We start from the raw sequence: 23,887 nt of genomic DNA on the forward strand, positions 1-23,887 counted from the left end.
TCTGTGTAAGCCTGGCTATCCTGGAACTCACTCTGTAGACCAGGCTGTCCTCGAACTCAGAAATCCACCTGCCTCTGCCTCCCAAGTGCTGGGATTAAAGGCGTGCGCCACCACTGCCCGGCTACTTATAAGTTCTCGTTGCACATTTCAATGCCTCCTTGGACAGTACCGGGCCCTCCCCTCCCCCAACTACTCACCCTTCTTATAACATGTGAGCTACTCTCAGGGTCCCTGTGCCCCTGCTATTCTCTCTATACCTTCTCTATTCTCTGCCCTGCTATTCTCTCTATACCTTCTCTATTCTCTGCCCTGCTATTCTCTCTATACCTTCTCTATTCTCTGCCCCTGCTATTCTCTCTATACCTTCTCTATTCCCTGTGCCTGCCATTCTCTCTATACCTTCTCTATTCTCTGCCCTGCTATTCTCTCTATACCTTCTCTATTCTCTGCCCCTGCTATTCTCTCTATACCTTCTCTATTCTCTGCCCTGCTATTCTCTCTATACCTTCTCTATTCTCTGTGCCTGCTATTCTCTCTATACCTTCTCTATTCCCTGTGCCTGCCATTCTCTCTATACCTTCTCTATTCTCTGCCCTGCTATTCTCTCTATACCTTCTCTATTCTCTGCCCTGCTATTCTCTCTATACCTTCTCTATTCTCTGCCCTGCTATTCTCTCTATACCTTCTCTATTCTCTGCTCCTATTCTCTCTATACCTTCTCTATTCTCTGTGCCTGCTATTCTCTCTATACCTTCTCTATTCTCTGTGCCTGCTATTCTCTCTATTCCTTCTCTATTCTCTGTGCCTGCCATTCTCTCTATACCTTCTCTGTCCCTCTCTCTGCTCTGGGCTCTTCCAGCTGCCTCTGACTGTCCTTTCTCTCATGTCTACAATTGAAACTTCCCATGCTATGAAGCGGTAATATCATCAGCTATACAGTAATAAATGTGGCAGATTACTTCATCTATGATTCTCATTGAGAAGAACTGTGCTCTCGTTTCCTGGGGTTGAGATGGGATTAAAGGAGCAAACATTAAACTAAGTACTGTTCTTCTGTAGGTAGTGATCAGTTGTGTTTATGCTGTTGTTTAGTTTGGTTGGTTGACTTTGGGTTTTAGAGACAGGGTTACTTTGTGCAGCCCCGGCTGTCCTGGAACTCATCGTCTAGGCTGGCCTTGAACTCAGAGATCCACCAGCTGCTGCCTCATCAGTGCTGGGGTTAAAGGCATGCACCACCACTTGACTCCATGTTGAGGACCACTTTGCAGCTCCGGTCTTTGGGTCAGGGTCTAGCAAGAGAGAGAGTGGGGGGAAGAAGGGGAAGAGACGCGAAGAATGGAGACAAAACAAGGTGTGTGGTCAAGTCTCATTTACTGTCTCATATTCACTATCGTATTGTCTCCCCCTATTGCAAGGAAATCCTGGGTATTTATAAGCACAAGCAGGGAACACAGCTGAAGACAGTTTACCATATGCATCATGCAGCTGGGGTCACTAAACAGCAAAACAAGATATGTGGGATAAACAAGATGTTTGTCAGAGTGTGCTCAGCTGTTGTAGGCTGCTGAAAAACAAGTTTCTTATCAGGGTATATGGTTCGAGATGGCTGCAAAGTTGATCTAGCCGATTTCTGCTAAAGTCGGCTCCCAACAACTCCAGATTTCTTTCCTTTCTGCTACTTGAGGTTCCCTAGAATCTGGATAGCCAGGGCTACACAGACAAACCCTGTATTGAAAAACCAAAACCCAAACCAAAATTAAAATAAAAAATTTTTTTACTAGTACTCCTAGGACTATCAATAGCTACGCCCCTGAAATCTCACCAAAATGACTCCCTAACATGACCCGAACAAGGACAACAACGGACATGTCAAACTGGATAGAAAAAAAAAAAAAAAGATCACATGGCCCCAACCTTCTACAAGGGGTTGCAAACAACTAAGGAGTACAGAGAGAAGGAGAAATAATCTTCCCCAGGGAAAACTCATCAACTGGTTCTTAATACCAAATGGTCAGCCCTGAAAACATACAGACTAGTAACATTACACAGACTGAGCATGTTTTACTAGGAATATATATGTATACACATATATTCATGTAACAGCAGTTCATGCAAAAAAGAGGCCATGAATTTCAAAAAGGGCAAGAGGGGTGTATAGGAGAGTTTAGAGGGAAGAAAGAGAAGGGGGAGGTGATGTAATTGTATTATAGTCTTAAGAACAAGAGAAAACTTCACTGGTGCAATTGAGGCTGACATGGCACCCTGGCTTTGGTTTCTCTGTCCTTCTTTAGCCCTTGTTGGCATCCTGCCCAAATCCCTCCCCACAGTGGTGCCTGATTAATTGTATGTTCTCTTTTATAGCATGGCCTTGAAACTCCTCCCAGCAGATTGAGGGTGGGAGATGGGAAGAGCACCTAAATGGACCAAGAAATTGTTTTTCTGTTCAGTATTTCTTGTCTAGGAAACATAAATCTAGCCCATCTTGCAAAGGGAGAGAGGACGGCTGACACATTCTCATTTTCCTTCTGCTGAGTGGGTATCTACAGAGACAGGCAGAAGATTGAACTTACTGATGACTATGAAGTCGTACATACATATGTACACACAGCATACACACATACACCATATACAGAACACACACACACAAACATACAAAATACACAGCACACATACACACATACATGTAAACAGCACACACATACATACAAAACACACAACACATACAGTACCCACACATGCCACACACACAACATACCTACACATAGCACACACATACCACACACAGCATACACACACACAAAACAATACACAACACACACACACACCATATACAGAAAACACACAAACATATACAAAACACACACAGCACACATACATAACATACATATACACAGCACACACACATACAGCATACACACACACAAAACACACAACATTCACAACACATACATACAGCACACATACATATAACATATACAACATATATATACACAGCACATACATACACAGCACACACACATACAAAACACACATACAACACACATATACAACATATATACATAGTAAAAACACACACACACATACACACAGCACACACAACATACATATACACAACACACACAAAAAAAAAACCACAACACACATACACGCACACCTCAAGGTGGTCTAGATCAATTGGACATGGTTAACAACATACCGCAGTTAGCCTCTGGAGGCATAAACTCAAATCAACATCGTAGTGTCCTTAGTATTTGTAACACCAGCACCAACAAGTGTCATTCTTTTTTTTTTATTAATTTATTTTGTATGTGTAATTTATTATGGGTGTTTTGTCTGTATGTATGTCTGTGTACCAGTGCGGAGCCTGGTGCCCACAGAGACCAGAAAAAGAAAGTCAGATCCTCTGGAACTAGAGTTGCAGATGTTTCTGAGCCACCCTGTGGGTGGGTGCTGGAAATCCAACCCGGGTCCTCTGGAAGAGCAGCCAATGCTCTTAACCACCAAGAGATTTCTCCAGCCCCCTCATCATCACCAGCAAAAGCACACAAATTTCTAGAGATGGTTATGAATCAGACTTCAACCATGTGCCATGCTAGGAAAAGTAAAAAAAGAGAAACAGTACACAAGTTACCAAATCATCAGACAAGAATGGACTGTGATAAAGTGTGTGAAAGGAGCCCCGTGTGTGCTAAAGAGGGTCTGGGGCTGTGGGAGGGAGGACCCCTTTATTTTCAATTGGAAGGACAGGGACCACTTCTTTGAAGTGGTGCTTTATCTGGGACCCATGACTTTGGGTGGGGAAGTATGTGCCCGGTATTAGAAGTAGGTTTGGTTTGATCCATAGAAGAACCAATGTAGAGGGAGTACAGGGGAAGGGGCCAGATGATGGCAGGTCAAGTCAGACAGCTGAAGGCCACTGAAAGGTTTCAAGCAGGGACAACATTCCTGCTTTGTGAAGAATGTGGGATTGGAGAAGGGCCTTGTGTAGTAAAGGAAAGATTATTCGTGTCAGGCTGCCCCTGCATTGTCCTGGCTAGCAGCTGCGGCCCTAGAAGCACAGCCAGCTGTGTAGGGTCCTGAACTGGTGGCAGCCCATGGACAGTAAGGAAGTGTTCTGATCAAGTACTTCATTTAGTGAATGCTACTGGGTTCCTAAGATCCCTCAGGCACTGTTCTAGGGTAGGGATAGGGCACACATAGGGCAAAGGCTCACCCTCCTGCAGCTTACGTTCCACAGAAGACAGGCAACAAGTGTGTGGATCCACAGCCTTGCTTCAGACTGTGTGAAGGGTTAGGAGTGATGGGGACTATGCTAACGCTCAATGGCTGCTGTAGGTGAGCTAGGTGAGGAAGATGGGGCCAGGGAGCGAGGGAGGGATGAAGGTAGGCTTAGGCTTTGGGTTTGAACTTTGGGTTATGTGGAAAGCTTTTGGGGCTGCTTGGCAGGAATCTGACGTTGGCCAAGGACAAGGAAATGGGCTTTAGGCAGGACTCTGACATTGGGCCATGACAAAGGAGTAAGTTCAGGCAGGAATCTAAATCTTAGGCTAGAACAAAGAAGTAGGCTTCAGGTATGAATATGACTTTGGGCTAGGACAGGGAAGTAGGCTCCAATATTTTGGTCATCCTAATATATCAGCCCTTAGAAACAGTGATCATTCGGGCTTTGCTTATTGTCTTGCTTGTTCTTTGACTATTTGCATTTATTGTATTGCTAGTTCCTCAACCTAGAACTGACCTAAATACTTGCATGTAATTAAAGTGGTTTAAAAGCAAATTGGGAAAAAAAAATACACCCGCTTTCAGCCTCAGAATTGGGTGGGGTCATACTACAATGTTGTCTAATCCTTTTTTTTTTCCTTTTTTTCTTTCTTCTTTTTTCTTTTTTTCCGAGACAGGGTTTCTCTGTATAGCCCTGGCTGTCCTGGAACTCACTCTGTAGACCAGGCTGGCCTCGAACTCAGAAATCCACCTGCCTCTGCCTCCCAAGTGCTGGGATCAAAGGCGTGTGCCACCACTGCCTGGCTCTCTCTCTCTTTTTTTTTTTTTTTCTTTTTAATCCTCACTCCTGTGTTGGAGAACCTGTTAACTGACTGGGCTGGCCTGGTCAGGACTAGATGGTGGGGGTAGAGATGAAGTGTGAAATCCAGGACTCCCCTTGTTGAACCCCAGAGGCTCCACTTCCCTCATGTTGGATATGCCATTTGTGTTTTGTGGTGGAAGTCAGCTTGCTCTGACATCTCTCAGGCTTCCAGTCTGATGACACACCCAGGTATGAGTCCTTCTAGATACTTCCTTATGTGACAAGGAAGAATCTCCCTCCTGTTCTCCCTGGCTTGCTGTTTCCTACCTCCTGATTCTCTGTGTCAGCAAGTCCAGTCACAACCCACTCTGATCTTGGTTCTCCTAAAGCCCTTTCTCTCTAGTGCTTCAAGCCACCACTCCCTTCGCCCCGGGGGGATGACAGAAGGTCAGGAGTCAGTCTGGACTCTTCCCTCCTCACAGCACACTCCCGACCATGCACCAAGTCCTCTTGCTCTCATCCGTTGTACCTCTCCCCCGCCTGCTCAGCCTCATTCTTTTACCATAGCTCCAGCCAACACATCTCCCGTGGTCCACTACACTCCTCAAGGTCTTTCCTGCCTATCGGAGCCACACTCCCTAATTCTACAGAACTTTCCCAAGACCAAGTGAGATTATTCTTTCCTGGACACAGGCCCTTATCTCTCCCTGCTACATTGTTTTCAACCAGTCCTCTTAGATCAATCATGAGTGACATCTGTGGATAGACAGAGCTGTCTGGCTTGCCTCTGCTTATCCTATATCAAATGCCCCACTGAGGCAAGAATCACTTCCTGTACATGAATGCATGCGCTGTCTGATGCCCTGCCCCCTTTACAGTAGAAGGCTCTCTTTTGCTACATCTTCTGGATATTTGCTTCTACTTAAAAACCCAGCCCATAGCCAGGCAGTGGTGACGCATGCCTTTAGTCCCAGCACTTGGGAGGCAGAGGCAGGCAGATTTCTGAGTTCAAGCCCAGCCTGGTCTTGAAGAGCTCCAAACTCTGGAGACCCTTCCTCAAGCCTCAGGACATTGTGGCCAGCCAAAGATCACAAGAAACCATACCTGGATGCAACCAGCAGAGGTTTATTAGGGAAAGAGCTGGCGGCCAGCGGTCCTTGGAGGCTTTTAAAGGGAAAAACCACAAACCAGGGGAGTGGGAAGCGGGGCGAGGGGTTGTCAAGGATACAAAACATGAAAACAGTTGAACAATTCAGAGGTACTCACCCTAAATGATTAGTGTCATGTGGAAATTGCCCTGCATTCTTCTCAAAAATGTGGTTTTTACTATGCCATTGTGCCCTATCCTGCCATTTCAGATTACTATCTTTACTTTTTCTGGCTATAGGGCTATAGCCCCACCTAGGTGGTAGCATCTTTATCTGTAATCAGGAATGTCTTCCTGCCTTGAGCCTCTCCCACCTATGGGTGGGAGACATTGAGGAATGTCTGCATTTTTTCTGCTCAGGTACTCTTGAGAAAGTAAGTTTTTCTAAGGCGAGAAATCTACACATATTTCATAAAATGCCCTTTATAATTTTTCACTCTACAGTCTACAGAATGAGTTCCAGGATAGCCAGGGCTATACAGAGAAATCCTTTGTGGCTGAACATGAATCTTTTTTTTTTTTTTTTTTTCGAGACAGGGTTTCTCTGTGTTGTCCTGGCTGTCCTGGAACTCACTTTGTAGACCAGGCTGGCCTCGAACTCAGAAATCCGCCTGCCTCTGCCTCCCAAGTGCTGGGATCGAAGGCGTGACCGCCCGGCCTGAACATGAATCTTAACTCTTCTCGCTGCCTGGTGGGAACCTGTTTGTTGTCTGTTGGCCTTCACTACCAGGCTGGGATTGTAATTTATTTGGCTTGCCTTCTCTGCACCTTGAATGGGGTCTAGCCGGGGTCTAGCCTAGAGCTGAAGTTCATATCATTAAATAGGACAGGTTCAGCCCAAGTCTATGCAACCTGGGAACTCTCATCCTTGTAAAAACTTCTAGAACCCAGTGATTAGTGACAACAAAAGCAGACTAACACCTCTCATCAAAGTGAGTCACTTCACTTTAGGAGGTTGCTCTTGAAGGGAGTCCGGCCTGGGAGCCAGCCAGTACCTGCTAGCATCATGTTTGATCACAAGCAGCTCTAATTACAGTTGACTCTCTTCCTGGGCCCAGGCTGCCTCATCCTCATCTCAAGTGTGTCAAGGCTTCCTCTGAGTTAGAGTAGAGTGAGGTGGTTAAGAACCAGGCATCAATAGGCAACCTCTTAGCAACTGTGCAATTTTGTAATGGTAATTTTGTCTTTTCGCATCTCAGTTTCCTCATCTATAAAGTGGGTATAAAATGAGCATGTCTGTAGATGGAATGACTCCTTGTGTGTAAATACTTAACCTTGACCCTGGGAATGAAAGGAGGGCCTTTGTGGTAACTAACACGGGCAAAGCATTCATGCTGAGATTCTCATTCGCAGGGTGGGGGTGGGGATTGGGACAGAGTCTTGTGAGACAAAGCTGGAATAATAGACCTTGCAAGTTAATGGGAGACATAAACAAAAATAAAAGTGTTAAGGGTTCTGCTTGCTGTGATTGGGCAATCATGGATTTGGTCTTTTCTGGAGATTCTCAGGTTTAACAGTCTCTTTATAGTTCAGGTTGGCCTATGAACTCACAGAGATCCTCCAGCCTTTGCCCCTACTGCTGAGTTTAATGGCATGTGCCATGAGACTAGCTTTCCTGCTGGCATTCAGTCTTCCAGGTTAGATATCAATTTTGTCTCCCACTACTACATAAAAGCAGATCAAATTACAGTGCCTACTCAATCTCACAGGACTTCAGGAGCTGTGTCTGTAGCATTCACTGTAGTATTTTTAGTCTAGTCAATAATGACAGGGACACAGACACAGGCCTCAGGAAGCCTAAGGAGTTCCCTGAATTTTTAGGTACCTTGACTCCAGTAAAACCAAATTCTTAACTTCAATGCAGAAAACAATGTCAGAATAAGCCAATATGTAGCCAAGCTGGAGTGAGATATTTTACCATGGGATTATTTTTGGTTTTGGAGACAAAAGTCCCCTCTCCTCTCACTCCTCCCTCAAACAGCTCCCCCTCTATCCTCCCCTCCCCCTTTCCTCTGAGAAGTGGGAGGCCCCACCTGGGTATCACCCCATCCTGGTACATCAAGTCTCTGCAGGACTAGGTGCATCCTCTTCCACTGAGGCCAGAAAGAGCAGCCGGGTTAGGGGGATGGGATTCACAGACAGGCAACAGATTCAGGGACAGCCCCAGCTCTGGTAGATGGGGAACTTGCATGACAGGAGCCTAGCATAACTGTCCTGTGGGAGGCTCCATCCAGCAGCCAATGGAAGCAGACAGCCAAACATTAGATAGAGCTCAGGGAGTCTCATGGAAAAGTTGGGGGAAGGATTGGGGGAGTGAAGAGGAGGACAGGGACTCCACAGGAAGACCATCAGAGTCAACTAACCTGGACCCTTGGGCCCCTCAGAGATTGAATCACCAACCAAAGAGCTAGCATGGGCTGGACTTAGGCCACCCTGCACATACATAGCCGATGTGCAGCTTGGTCTCCATTGTAATTTTAAAATAAAAATCTGTGTATGAAAGAAATTTCCCTTGGTGCTCCGACCTTAACAGAAAATCCTTACTTCTCAGCTGGGAGAGGCTTCAGTGAGACAAGACACCTTTTCCTTCCCATGCCTTCAAAATGTCACTGTCTTTCTAGCCTGCCTCAGTCTGAGGGCCTTCCTTAGATTAGAAAGTTGCCAGAGGGTGAGGACTCTGTGCGTTATCCTTTGCCTTTTATCCCTGATTCTCAGTACCGCTCCTGGCACAGAGACAGCTCAAGCTTGGCTATATGCTCGCAAGAATTACTGGAGGAGTCAGCTGAGCTTTCTCAACACCGAAGATCCGGACATTTTCTGCTTGTGTGCACACACTTGCTTGCCTGTGTAAGTTTTTTAGGAACTCATTCCTGGATGTGTGGTGGTGTTGCTGGGTAATGCGAAACAGCTGGAAGACAGTGACAGAACATGGTGCTGGCAGGAAGTGCTGCCTCAGTCTAAGGAAGAACTGAGAGCCGATGAGGACATTGTAGAGGCCTTGAGTCTGAGAGACCAGAGTATAGAATAAGAATAATTTGTACAATTCTGCTTTGGAAATCGAAAGCAGGCTTCGTCAACCAGCCAGTCAGCAAGAATAACTTTCTCAAGCATAGAGCTATGTGAAAACTCCAAAATTAAAAAAAAAAAAAAAAAAAAAAAAAAAAAAAAAAAAAAAAAAGGCAGGATATTAAAAAGAAAAGAAAAGAAAAAAAACCTTTTCAAAATTCTTTTCATTTATGACAACAACCATCTGCCACTTCCTGGGCAGAAGCCCATGCCTGCCAGCCAAGAAGGGACCAGAAATGAAGTTGGGGTGACACAGGAAGTTGTCATTTGAGCAGAGGAGTGGAACAGCATGACAGTCAAGCAAGAGTAACACTGCCCAGTGAGGACCTCACAGGAGCATGCTAGATCTGTCACAGCTGCTGGCCCAGGCAGGGCAGCTATCAACTCCATCTCTTGGCTAACAGTTTCCACATCGGCTAAAACTGTTCATGCCAAGTTTCTTGATGAATGCAGCTTTGTATTGATTTACATTTTACCCAGAATGTCACAGCCCCAGGCTTGGGCCAGTAGCAAGTGGTTTACAGATATGCCTCCCTCGGTAGCACTGAGAACATGGGCTTTGACCTCTCTTATTTAAGCATGTCTCTGGGCCTTGCAATCCAACTCTAGAAAATGAAAAGTACCATTCTCCCTGTCTCTCTGTCTGTCTGTCTGTCTGTCTGTCTAATTGTGTGTGTGCGCATGTGCGTGTGAGTGTGTGTGTGTGTGCTCGAGCACAATCATACACTTCAGGTGCCTGCAAAGGCCAGAAGAGTGCTGGACTTCATGACTTCATGAAGCTGGAGTTACAGGTGTTTGTGAGCCACCAGACATGGGTGCTAGGAACCTAACTCAGGTCCTCCATGAGAGCAGTATACACTATTACCCAGTGAGCTACCTCTTTAACCTCTTTAAAAATTTTATTTATGTGTTTATTTGTGAGTATTGGTCTATCATCTTCCGTCAGGTACTATTGTGTTGGCTTAGGAACTGGCAGATTTCTTCTTTAAAGGAGACCTGCAGATAAAGCAAATGAAGGTAGCATATGTTAAATACTGTTAAGTATTTACATTGGTAAAGCAGAGAGAGAGAGACAGAGAGAGACAGAAACAGAGACAGAGAGAGATATAGAGAAAGGATGATGGTGATGGTGATGAAAGAGGGAGAAGGACTGACTTGAGACATTTGAGAGAACTGTGAAAAGGGTACAGCAGAGTCTTTCAGGGGGTGAACAAGTGCCAAGGTCCTGAGTCATGCTGAGAGAAATGAGAAGCCAGCCTTTATGCTTGAGCAAGGGGAGCTGAGTCAGGAATGCTGGTAGGCTCCAGTTCATGCAGGACCTAGAAGGACACCAAGGAAAGCTTAGATTCCACTGTAAGAGCAATTCAAAGCCACTCCACTGGAGAATTTTACATGGACTGTAAAATCGCTTATAAGCCATAGAAAAAGCCTTTGGACTTTGTCCAAGGACTAACAACCCCAGCAAATATTTCAAAGGGCGTCAGGATTAAAAGTGCATTTGAGAAAGTTTACTCTGGTTATGGTAAGGACAGCAGCTTAGGCAGGAGCGTGATAGAGACAGGCAGGGGGAAGACACAGTAGTAGTGGGTTGATCTAGTGAAGTAAGAGTGACTGCTTTAATGTCAGCAGTCATTGCTAGCTTCCTAAGACAGCTCTCAACTCCCTTTGCAGTGATGCTCCTCACCGCAGACATTGGTGTTGGTGTACGTCCGCTTCAGATTAACATTCAAGAAGCTAAACTGACCAGCTTCAACTCAAACTAGACTGTTCATCTACAATGCTTGTCCTTCCCAGGTGTGGACTCCTGGCTTCCTAATCTTGTTTGCTTTTTAGCTGGTGCTCCAGAGCAAAGGATGAATGAATTTCCAACAGACTTGGAGTGATTCCTATCTGGAACCAAACAAGTGGCTAAGTCCTGTTGGGAATTTCTGCTTTCAGAATTATCCAGTCAAAGACACTGTTGCACAAGGAGCAGCAGCCTGCCAAATAGTTTTATTCCTCTTACATAGAAGAAGTCCTATTTATTATCCGAGGCCTTCTCAGTCACCTCTGAATGAATCAATATCAAAGACCAACTTGAGAGTAATTTACTGAGCACTTATGCACTTATATACTGTAGATAATATATTATATATAATATTTATACTTGTGTTGGGCATAAGACTAAGGGGGTGTTTTGCTTTGTTTTGTTTAGACAGGGTTTTCTGTGTGTAGCCTTGGCTGTTCTGGAATTCACTCTGTAGACTAGGCTCGCCTCGAACTCACAGAGATCCACCTACCCCTGTCTCCTGTCTCCTGCGTGGTGGGATTAAAGGCGTGCACCACCACTGCCCAGCAAGTAACAGTCTTATCTGTATCTCTGACTTTAACCCTCACAATAACCATATGCAGTAGGTTTTCTTTCTTTTTTTTTTTATTTCATTTATGTTATGTGTGTTTTGCTTGCATGAAGAGACTAGATTACCTGAAAGGAATTACAAGTGGGTGTGAGCAGCCATGAGGGTGCTGGGAAACAAACTCTTGGATCCTCTGCTAAACAGTGAGTACTCTTAACTCCTGAGCCATCTCTCCAAACCCAAGGTGTTCTTTCTATTTTATCTAATATTTTATTTTGAGACAGAATCTCCCTACATAATTCTTTATTGGCCTGAAGTTTGCTATAAAGATTACCCAGAACTCACAGAGATCCATCTACCTCTCCCCAGTTCTGGGATTAAAGGTATGTATCACCAAGTCTGGCCCAATATGTTCTTTTTAAGTGTGTTATTAGTGCACCTTAATTACTTAAAACAATGGATTTCACCGTAACAATTTTATAACACAGGTTCATACTTTGATCATATTCACCCTCATTCACCCCCTCTCTCCCTCTCCTCTAAGATCCTTTCATCCTTCCTCTACGTCTTTCTGCTTCCATGTCACCTCCTTTGTCAGGCCAAATACTACTCAGCTTTTTAAAAAGATACTTTTCATAACCATGGATTTTTCAGGCCAGACATAGACGGACAATCGCTAAGAATACACAATTTTCAAACTCCCTCCTCAGATGAACTACCAGACCCTGAAAAACCACCATAAAACCCAGTGACCTCCTTCTGATTTAGTTGGCAGGTATGAGTGTTTGCCTGTATGTATTTATGTGCATCATATGTTTGTCCGTTGGATCCCCTGAAACTGGAGTTGTATAGCAGGATACTTGTTCTGCTACACTGTATTCACAGTAGAGCTTGGTGATTAGGCAGTAGAAGAGGAGGTGGAGCTGGGAGAAAAAAAGAAGAGGAAGAGAAAGAGAGGAAGGGGCAGGAGATGCCTGGAAAGGAAGTGGTGGAAGACACTAGAGGAGAGTGGTGGAAGGATAATGGAGGAGAAGGACGTGGCCTGGAAAAACCGCAAGTTCTAAGGGATCTCATAGGTGGGGAATAAAATAGGGTAGTGGTAAATCTGCCCAATCTAGGCGTGCAGTTTGTATTCATAATTATTGAGTTATGTTTTCTTTGATCGGTCTTGTTTGGGTTAAGAGATTTACCCCAACAGAGTTGCAGATGGTTTTGAGTCACCATGTGAGCACTGGAAAATGAACCCAGGTCCTCTGTAAGAACAATAAGTGCTCTTAACTGCTGAGCCATCTTTCCACCTCAAGCCCCGCCCCTCCCCCCACACACTGTTGCATGAAGTCTTACTTGATGCTCTTATGAGAAAGTTGCTTAGCAACTTTCATGATATAACCCAGATTTTCCAGAAGATGATGTGAAAATGCCATAATTATTATTCTGAAGATCCAGAATCTAGAAAAGAAATCCTATCCAGGCACAGTGGCACATGCCTTCAGTCCCAGCACTTGGGAGGCAGAGGCAGGTTGATCTCTGTGAGTTGAGGACAGCATGGTCTCTGTAGTAAGCTCTAAGACAGCTGGAACCAAGTAGAGAAACTCTGTCTCAATGCTTTCCCCTCCCCACCTCCGCCCCTGGATACTGAGAGGTGGGGCATGGGGAGATAATCCTGCTTGAGCTGTCAGAATAGCTCATCAGATAAAGTCACCTGCTACCAAGGCTGACAACCTAAGTTCAAGCTCTTGTGACCCACATGACAGAAGAGATCTGACTCCCAGAGTCCTCTGACCACCACACATGTGTACTGTTACAAATAAATAATATGAAAATAACCCTCTCTCTTCCCCTTATCTCTCCCTTCCTCCCCCTCCCTCTGCCTGTCTGTCTCTGTCTCTCTCTCTCTCTTATACACACATACACACACACAGAGAGAGAGAGAGAGAGAGAGAGAGAGAGAGAGAGAGAGAGAGAGAGAGAGCAGAGGCTGGCCTTGAACTTACTATGTAGTCAAGGATGACCCTGAGAAGATCCTTCTCTATCCTAGGGTTTGCAGGATAGCATCACCATGCTGGGCTGAAGAAAGACATTTTCAGTTGTTCTTTCTATTTCTATAGTCAAACAAAAGCTACAACCTAGATATTGACAGACTGCTGTGGGTTGGCCTCTCTGAAGCTATAATGTAAGTTCATTCCCAGTGTAACAGGCTGAGAAATGCTACCATTTCTTTAAGAGGTAGTCAGCTCACTAATAGCCTTTAGTAGCTTTCTCATGGGCTAATTCTGCAGGCTCAGTAACTGAAGAGTCAGTTGTCACAAAGCAGTACTGTCCTCCTGCCTTGCCTTTTGGATCCAACAGGACCCACTTGTCCATTCTTTTCTGTCATGTTTTGAGTGAGGTTTTGACAGTTACAGCTCAGATAGAGCCACCCCATCTTGGACTTCAAGCCTCTAGGCCAAAGCTAAATATGTCTCTGCTTTTCATAAATCTCGCCAGATCGATTATTCTATTACAGTAACAGAAAACATACTAAGATTGAGAGTTATTTAGCTAAAAGGAGCATAGGTATGAAGCCGTATAGCCTTAGTCTCAAAGAATGCCACAAGCATGGTATTAGGAGAAAGAAAATTCAGAGATGCATAGACCATATGTCACTCTAATGCCTGGTGACCTTTTAAACCCACGAGACCTGGTTATTACCGGCTTCTAGAATATCTCCACATTTATTTATTTTTATTTATTTTGTATTATTTTTGAGACAGGGTTTTTCACATAACCTTGACTGTTCTGGAACTCACTCTGTAGACCAGGGTGGCCTTGAACTCAGAAATCCGCCTGCCTCTGCCTCCCAAGTGCTGGGGTTAAAGGCGTGCGCCACCACCATCCAGCTCTACCTATGCATCCTTACCATAAAGTCCTATATTGACTCAGGTTAGCCTGGGGAGCCTTCTATTTCTGCCATGCCACGCTGCCTTGCTTCAACCCTAGAAGGAGATTGGGAGGAATTGTATATTCTGGAGGAGCAATGGGGAAACAAGCATGGATGTTGGAATGACTCCTGGTTGTTTACTCACCCTTTTCTAATTCAAGTGTATATCTGGCAAACTTCATTAGGCCCTAACTTCTACGACACATGGGGCACACGAACATGATAGAAATCGATAGGTTCTTGTCCTCATGGAGCTTGTCAACCAGCAAGACTTATCCAGACCTGTTGAGGCCCACACTCTGCCTCAACACTTTGGTGCTAAGTGCTCTGGTCAAGAGAGAGTGTGGCTCTCTTGGGGCAGGAGACGCAAAGAATGGAGACAAGACAGGGTGTGATTCAGTCTCTCTTCTATTTTCTCATGTCTCCCTTTTTGAAGGGAATTCTGAGGTATTTATATACACAAGCAGGAGAACACAGGTGAAAACATTTTACCACGTGCACCATACAGCTGAGGTCACTAAACAGCAAAACAAGCTATGTGGGATAAACTATATTTATCAGAGTGTGCTTCAGCTGTTAATAGGCTTTTGACAACCAAGTCTCTCATCAGGGTATATGGTTCCAGATGGCTGCAAAGTTGATCTAGCCGCTTTCTACTAAAGTCGGCTCCCAACACAGACCCAAATTCGGATTCCTCCTCTGCCAGTTACTAGTGGAGTTAAGCCCTTACAGGCTTTATTTCCTCATCTGGGAAATGAGTATCATTTTGTAGAGTAGGAGAGAGAATTTAATGATGCTCATACATGCAAGCAGGTGTGCACATGCGCGTGCGTGCGTGCGTGCGTGCGTGCATCACATGCCACAGGAAAGATCCTTAAGTATTATAATTTATTTTTCCCATTTTCTTGTGAATAAGTGTGTGCACATACTCTTGAATTCCTGTGTGTGAATGTGGGCACACGTGTGGGAGTCAAAGGATGACCCTGAGCCTTGACACTTGCCTTCCACCTTGTTGAACACCTTATTGAGTCTCTGCGCCATTTTCTTCTGCATACATCAGGCCTGCAGGCTGTGGAGATTCCTCCAGCTCTGCCTCCTGTCTCTCCTGGGATCGTAGAGGAACATTACGACTCCTCTTTGCTTTATGTCGGTTCTGGAGATGCAAAATCATTCTCGAATAGTGAGTGTTTTTCTACCCACTCGGGCTTCTTTCCTGATTTCAGTAGGAGTTAGGATTTAGACTTGTGTGATTCTCTGTTGGTGAGATGTCCTGTGCATTGCAAGATGTTTCAAACATCCCTGGCTTATATCCACTAGATGACAATAACACTACTCACCCCTCCTCAAAGACGACTGAAAAAAAAATGATTCTAAATACCATTAAAAAAAAAAGGCCTTATGCTTTTGGGAATCAGACTTAGGTAAAAGGCCATACAATTTGCCTACAGCTGCAGGGTGACACTTTGCTCTGCACTCACATGTCAATGTTTCTGCTCATTTTGTTGTTGTTACCGCCTTTGAGACAGCCTGTAACTGAGAATGGCCTTGACCCGTCCTCCCACTTCCAAGCCCTAAATGCTGGGATTACAGTCATGAGGCACCACACCTGGCTTCCCGCTAGGTTTTTATATCCAAAGCTAGAAGGCATGAGAAGGGAAGTGGAGACCAACGCCAATTTTGCAACGCAGGTATTGCGCAAAGGACAGTCTGTACGGCTCCCTCCCATCTTCACGCTGGAGGCCGAGCCCAGTCACACCCTCTTAATTAGCTCCACTGATTTCTGTTGAGCAGGTCAATTGAGCCACTGTGGCTTAAAAAGCAACAGGCTTAGCCAGATCTGATAGCGCAAAGTTCTTTCCCTGGTTCCTTCCACTTGGGCCCCAGCTGTAGGTGGAAGGTCACAGCCCGGTAGTGCTTAGCCACAGCGCACTAGCTAGTGCTTGAAAGACGGGGAGAGGTCTGGTTATAGAGACTGCTGTATGCTGAGGCAACAGGACTGGGTGGGAACAGGCCTACTGATCTTTTGGGTAGATGTTGTGGTACAGAAATATAAAAATATCATAGTTCAAAATGGCCACCATTTATGCTTTATGCAATTTCGGGAAACTGTCGGTTGTTTATGTCTGGAGTCTGAGCCACACCATGCTGCCTATACTAGTTTGCTTTCTGTGGCTGTGATAAAACACTGACCCAACCCAACTTGCTGGGGAAGAAAGGACTTTGCTGCCTTGTAGGTTTTAGTCCATCATGGAGGGAAGCCAGGAGCCAGGGAAGAAACTCAAGGTAGGGACTTGGAGGCAGGAGTTGAAGCAGAGACCATGAAGGAACACCGCTTACCAGGTGCTCTCAGGCTCACGTTCAGCAATCTTTCTAATATAACCTTGACCCATCTGCCTAGGAATGACTCTGCCCATGGCGGGTTGGGTTCTCCTAAATCAATAAGCAGCTGAGAAAATGCCCCCACAGACAAATCTGCCAACAGAACAATCTGCTGAAGGCAACTCATCAGCTGAAATGGCTCTTCCTGGAACAAATCCAAAGCTGGCTTAATGTTGTTAGCAGGATGGCCACACCCACACATGGCCAGCAGTTCCTCTTTGCCTTGTACTTGTGGTAGGCACAGCCAGCCTTTAAGATAGGCTTGTCGATTCTGCCCCCACCAGCCACGATGTCAACAACAGCTCTGTTGGCAGAGGAAATGACTTTCTTGGACCCTGAAGGCTGCTTCACTCGGGGCTTGGTCTCTGGGTTGTGGGAGATGACTGTGGTGTAGTTCCCGGAAGCTTGTGCCAACTTGCCCCTGTCCCCAGGCTTCTTCTCCAGACAACACAGGATAGTACCCTCAGGCATGGTGCCCACGGGTAAAGCATTGCAGTTATTCAGCTGGGCCTTCTTGCCGCAGTATACAAACTGTCCAGTGTGGATTCCCTCTGCTGCGATGAACACCTCTGTCTGCTTCTTGAATTGATAGGGATCGCCAAAGACTACTTTTGCCTAGGGGAGCGCCATGGCCAGGGTCATGTATGATGTCCTTTACGATGTCTTTAATGTAGCCTTGTCGCTCCGTGAAGTCCACAGCACGCAGGCGCGTGGCACCCTTACAGTGTTTCACGTGCACACGAAACATAGAACTGGCGCCTTTCCTCTGCTGTTGGGTCACACAGCCCATGGCGGCAAATCTGCCGCAAGCAAGGCCAAAAGAGAAGAGATTTTTATTTGTTGTTTTGTTTGTTTGTTTGTTTGTTTTTTTGTTTTTCGAGACAGGGTTTCTCTGTATAGCCTTGGCTGTCCTGGAACTCACCCTGTAGACCAGGCTGGCCTCGAACTCAGAAATTCACCTGCCTCTGCCTCCCAAGTGCTGGGATTAAAGGCGAGCGCCACCACCGCCCGGCGAGATTTATTTTTAATTACACACACACACACACACACACACACACACACACCCCAAATGTCCAAGGAGACCAGTTATAGGTTGATCCAATGGGTATACCAGGAACTGAACTCAGGTCCTCTGGATGAACAGTAAATGCTTTTTTAACCACCGAGCCATCTCTCTAGTCCTGTATGGCACCATTTATTGCTGCTTTGAGCCAGTGTCTCCCAATTCACTCTGTAGCCCAGGCTGACCTCAAACTCAAAATCCTCCTGCTTTAGCCACTCCAGTGCTGGGGATTATAAGTATGTGTGACCATACCCAACTGGTAACATGCTTTTGCCTGTGGATGTTCGGAGAGTCTCTGTGGTTTTGATAGCTCAGTATCCATTCTAATTTCTCAGGAAAGGTACATGTGATTTTTCCCTTTGTGAAACTAACTGGTTATGGTTTGCATACCGCATATTCCCCAGACTCATGAAATAGCTTAGTTTCCAAAATCTTCTGTTAATGGTACCAAGAATAAAGACAGCTACTGACTTAGTATCTAACTAAAGTCAGGGCCTCAGGGAGATGGTGGACATTAGATAAGGTCATTAGGGGATATTTCATAGTTGGATCGTAGTGGCTTCCTAAGAAGGGATAAAGAGACCAGACCCATAGAGATGTGAGACACCTCGGGACTCTGCCAAAAAGAATTACAACTCTTAAGACCTTTACACCTTGGATCTCCAGAACCATGAGGTAAAAACAACCTCTTTCATTTATAAAGTAGTCTGTCTCAGGCTCCTGCTGTAGTAATGATGAATGGACTTAATCCTCTGACCTCTCAGGCCCACATAAGCATGCAATGGTCCCCGGCACTCCACAGATTTCTTCTAGACACATGATTGGCCTGAGGACAGGGATATGAGCCTAAACTTAGGCTTTCTCTTGTCTCATCTTTCCCCGGAGATAATAAACTCTGGAAATGTCATCTTGTTCTTAATTTTCCTTTTTTTTTTTCTTTTTTCCTTTTTGTTCAAGACAGCATATTTCTAGGTGTCTAGTTCTGGCTGTCCTGGAACTCTCTGTGTAGACCAGGCTGGACTTGAACTGACAGTGATCCTCCTGCCTCTCCTAAGTGCTAGGTTTAAAGGTGTGCATTTACTTTTAAGTTTTATATTTTTAAAATTTATCCTCTCTCTCTTACACACTAGAAGAGAGAGGAGGGAGGGAGGGAGAGAGGGATTGAGAGAAAAAGAAAGAGAGAAAGAGAGAGAGAAAGAGAGAGAGAGAGAGAGAGAGAACCATAGTGAGTTTGTAGATGTCCTATGGGAGCTGGTTCATTTCCTATATAGGTCTTGGGTCTTGGGAAGGAAACCGAGTCTTCAGGCTCAGTAGCAGGCACCTTTAACCACTGAGCCATCCCACCAGTTACTTTTCTCTTGCTCTGGTTAACAGCATGATCAAAAGCAACTTAGGAAAGAAAAGGGTTTCTTTCATCTCACAGTTCCAGAGAGGTAGAGCCCATCACAGCGGGGGCCGGCATGGCGGGAGCAGAGAGCTGGCTGATGTTGTTTCCACAGCTACACCCACATGTGAAGCAGAGGGAGGGGAAGAGTAAGGATGCAAACCCTCAAAGCCCACGCTCAATGATGCATTTCCTCCATCGAGGCTCTACCTCCTATGTTCCATAACCTTCCCAAAGAGTGCTACTCACTGGGGACCAAGTTCAAATACATGAGGCTGTGGGGATCATTTCTCATTCAAACCCCAGTACCTAGTTCTTTTGCTTTATTGCTCCAAGGCATGTCCAGTCTACAGCTGAGGATCGCTACAAGTCTGGCCCAATATAAAACCACAAACCTGCTTAAAACATTGAGATATTTTTTTGTGACTTTTTCCCCCTTGTAACTCAGTTGCACAACTCTCCAGTGTGAACTTTTGGGTGACAGTGTCATACCACAAAACCTGAGCTCACCTTAGACAGGCATCAGCAAGACAAAAGCTTGTCAAGAGACCCACATTTTTGAGCTGGCAAGGTGGCTTGGTAAAGGCTCCCATAGCCTGAGTTAATCCCTAAGACACAGGGTGGAAGGAAAGAACTGACAACTAAAAGCTTTCTTCTAATCTCCGTCCATGAAACATAGCACACACAAATCTGTGTGGGTGGACACACACACACAAACACACACACACACACACAGATTAATAATAATTTTTAAAAAGCCCTACATTCTAAATATCATTCAAGGCCTTTCTTTCTTCCTTTCTTTCAACCTTTTTTTTTTGTTGTTGTTTAAAAAGATTTATTTATTTTTCTTTTATGTGTGTGCCTGCATGTGTGTATGTGTACCATGTACCTATAAAACATAGGGCCCACTGGAATGGGAGTTATGAAGGTTGTGAGCCACTGTATAGGTACTGAGAACTAAAGCTGGGTCCCCTGCAAGACCAACCAGTTCTCAGAAACACCTGAACCATTTTTTCTAGCCCTTCTTTCCTTCCTTCCTTCCTTCCTTCCTTCCTTCCTTCCTTCCTTCCTTCCTTCCTTCCTTCCTTTTGAGACAGGCTTTATGCAGCCTAGGCTATTACTCTCAAATTCATACTCAAGGATGACCATGGACTTCTGATCCTCTAGCCTCCACCTTAGGGAGACACAGACACACACACACACACAGACACACACATAGACACACACACACAGAGACACACACAGACAGAATCAAGAGAATCCCCGAGTCACAGATCTGACTTTCTGAGACTAGAGGAAAAGAGGAGGCAGCTAGGATGTGGGGATCAAGGATGTCAGGGGATCAGGAGTCTAACCGTGCCCTGGCAGGTTCTTCCATCTTCAGTGTGAAGTCTGAGATTTCCTGTCTGGACAGGCTGTCATTAAGCAGCCGATCTGTCCTCCTCAGGTTGCTCTCAGGAGGAGGATATAGATCAAGGAGAGGAGGTCACAGAGAAACATTCTAAGGAGGTTATTTTCAATAAGAATTACTGAGGGAAAAAGGGTGGGAACTCCTAGCCTGGTCCAGACGGCCCTATCACTGAGCTGTTGGGGGAAGTTAGACTTGCTCAACTAGACTTACTGTATCACTGGGGAAGGAGGCAGATGAACTGACCATGTTTCTTGTTTATGAGACAGTAAACCCAACAATGTCAACTTAAAGTGAAGGATTAATTATTTTGGCTCATTGTGCTGGCTGGTTTTGTGTGTCAACTTGACACAAGCTGGAGTTATCACAGAGAAAGGAGACTCCCTTGAGGAAAGGCCTCCATGAGATCCAGCTGTAAGGCATTATTTCAATTAGTGATCAAGGGTGGGAGGCCCCATTGTGGGTGGTGTCATCCCTGGGCTTGGGTTCTAAAGAAAGCAAGCTGAGCGAGCCAGGGGAAGCAAGCCAATAAGTAACATCCCTCCATGGCCCCTGCTTCAGCTCCTGCTTCCTGACCTGCTTGAGTTCCAGTCCTGACCTCCTTTGGTGATGAACATCAATGTGGAAGTGTAAGCTGAATAAATCTTTTCCTCCCCACCTTGCTTCTTAGTCATGATATTTTATGTGAGAACACAAACCCTGACTAAGAACTCATAGTTTCTGAAATTAGTTAATTAATTACAGTCCACAGCCATTGGCTCCTTTGGTTCTGGGTCTGTGGTTGGCAGATTATGGTGGCAAGATTGTGCGGCAGAGGAAGTGTTTCTTCACTTCATGACACATAGGAAGTACAAGGGCAACTCCAATGACCCAACCCCAGTAATCTTTCTTCCAGCTGTAACCTAGCTTTTAAAGTTCTCAGAACCTTCTAACATGTTATCAGTTGGGGACTAAGCTTCCAACACAGAAGCCTGTGGTGGGGGTGGGGATGCAGGAGTTTCATAGTCAAACCATAATACCATACTGTGTTCACTCCTTTCCTGTTGTTTTGAGAAAAATACCTTGACCCAAAGCAACTTATAGAAGACTTTATTTTGATTCACCACTCCAGAGAGCTAAGTCTATCAAGGTAGGGAAGCACAGTAGCAGCTGGCTGGAAAGTCCAGGATGCTGAAGGACCACATCTTTTGCTGCAAGCATGACACAGGGAGACAGCCGGGAGCCAAGGGTTCACATAAATGTCTAAGCCCATGGGAGACAGTTCTCATTTAGATCACCACACCCACTTTCTGCTCATTTTCTATTTGGGGAACTTCTGGCTCCATGTTAAATGTTTGAAAGTATAATTGAGGAGCAATTATATGCAAATCTAATTGATGGCCCAGCAGGTCAAGTCACTCCCAGCCAAGCTCATCCACCTAAGGTTGATTCCCCATATAAGAGAAAGAGAGACCTGACTCCTGCAACTTGTCCTCTGACACATATGCCGTGGCACACATATGTCCACATACATGTGCATACACATGCAAGGCAGCAGCGAGCTGACCATGGAGCAGAAAAGCACTATCCTTAGTAATGGAGCTTGCATAAGTCCTGAGTGGTTTTGGCCTGACTCATTTGCAAAGGCCCTGGCCAAGGTCGACACAGGAGCCTGGTATGTAGAGCAGGTGGACCTGTTCTGGCTATTGGTGACACATGAGCCAGAGGTCCTGCCTTGTTCCCACTACTGCCCAGCTGAGGAGAAAGTAGAAGGAAAGATGAAAGAAAGAAGCAAAGAATGATGCTGACATGGAGTTTGGCTTTTTAACTCAACCTCTTATTATAAAAAAAAAAAAAGCTGAATTCAGAGAAAATATAAAGAGGGAGAGGTTCTCTTAAAGATCCGAGGCTATGAAACCTTTCCCTTTCTCCCACGCACACTCTTTCAGCACACCATGGTATTTATTTGCTATTTAATGTCGTTCTAAATAAGGGGAAGATTAAAATTTCAAATCAGCATGAATTTCTCTGTTCATCTTTATCTCCTGCCATGCCAGTGTGAGACGAAAATATCAAAGCGTTTAACTGGAATGCGGAGTCAAAAATTATACAATTTGAATCTCTGTGTCTCATCCCCAGAAGGTGCCTGAAGCTTGCCAAAAGAGATGAATAGAAGAAGCCAGACACTGGAAGGTTGGGAGAGAGGGTCCTCTGGGCACAAAGATATGCTGAGCTTCGGCCATGCTGAGGAGCCTGCCTGAGGATGCCTTGTCTGAGCCAGCTGCTCCAACCCACAGAGGAAGGTAACATTGGGGGTGATTGACAGCCTCTGCTACAGGTTGTCTGGAGACAAGAATTGGTTGGGGAAAGGTTTGTTTCCATCCTAAAGCTTGCCAAATGTGCCATGGTCCCGCTTGCCAGAGGCAGCCACTGGCTCACCAACTGCCCTGTCTGGAGGAATGTCCATGCCCACCCTTGACAACTCCCTTGACTCGGTTTGTGCTTTCCTACAGGCTGTTGCCAAAGAAGGAGGGCAGTAGCTGTTACTGGACAGGACAGGGAGAGAGAGAGGCTAGGCAGAATGTGGGGGGTTGGGGAAAGGGGGTGTGTCTTATTTAGGGTTTTGCTGCTGTGAACAGACACCATAACCAAGGCAACTCTTATAGGGAGAACATTTAATTGGGGCTGGTTTACAGGTTCAGAGGTTCAGTGCATTATCATCAAAGTGGGAAGGCAGGCATGGTTCAGGAGGAGCTGAGAGTTCTACATCCTCATCTGAAGACTGCTAGAAGAATACTGACTGTTGCATACTTCTTTCTTCTGGGCTGTTTCCACTCCACTAGGAGCTTTCCTCAGCAGATCGACCACGTCTCCGGCATCTCAAACGTCTTGGGGTCTCCAAAGCAACTTCAATGTTAGAGCTTTTTGTTTCAACGTCTGGTATGATCTTCTCGGCTCCTCCAAAGGGCTGGCATCACTTCTCCAGCTCTGCCCTCTGTAGCACTCTAAGCTCAGGTTGATCCACTCCAATGCTACTGCTGTTCTTGGTGATCATCCCAAGGTTCTGGCATCTCCAGTATGCTGGGGTTTTCTGCTTCAACTGGGCTTCACCAATAGTCTCTCATAGGCTGTCTTCATGGTACCAAGCCTCAACTCCTTTGCACGATCCTTTCAGTTCT

The 23,887-nt window shown here is 45.4% G+C and overlaps 1 pseudogene; it reads right to left on the reverse strand.

Annotated features, from left to right (window-relative positions):
• Positions 1-16,997: 16,997 nt before the first annotated feature.
• On the reverse strand, positions 16,998-17,661 carry LOC117710349 (large ribosomal subunit protein uL2 pseudogene; annotated as a pseudogene).
• Positions 17,662-23,887: the final 6,226 nt, after the last annotated feature.

The sequence above is a fragment of the Arvicanthis niloticus genome, chromosome 6 (genome assembly GCF_011762505.2).
Source record: "Arvicanthis niloticus isolate mArvNil1 chromosome 6, mArvNil1.pat.X, whole genome shotgun sequence".
Taxonomy (NCBI): Eukaryota; Metazoa; Chordata; class Mammalia; order Rodentia; family Muridae; genus Arvicanthis; species Arvicanthis niloticus.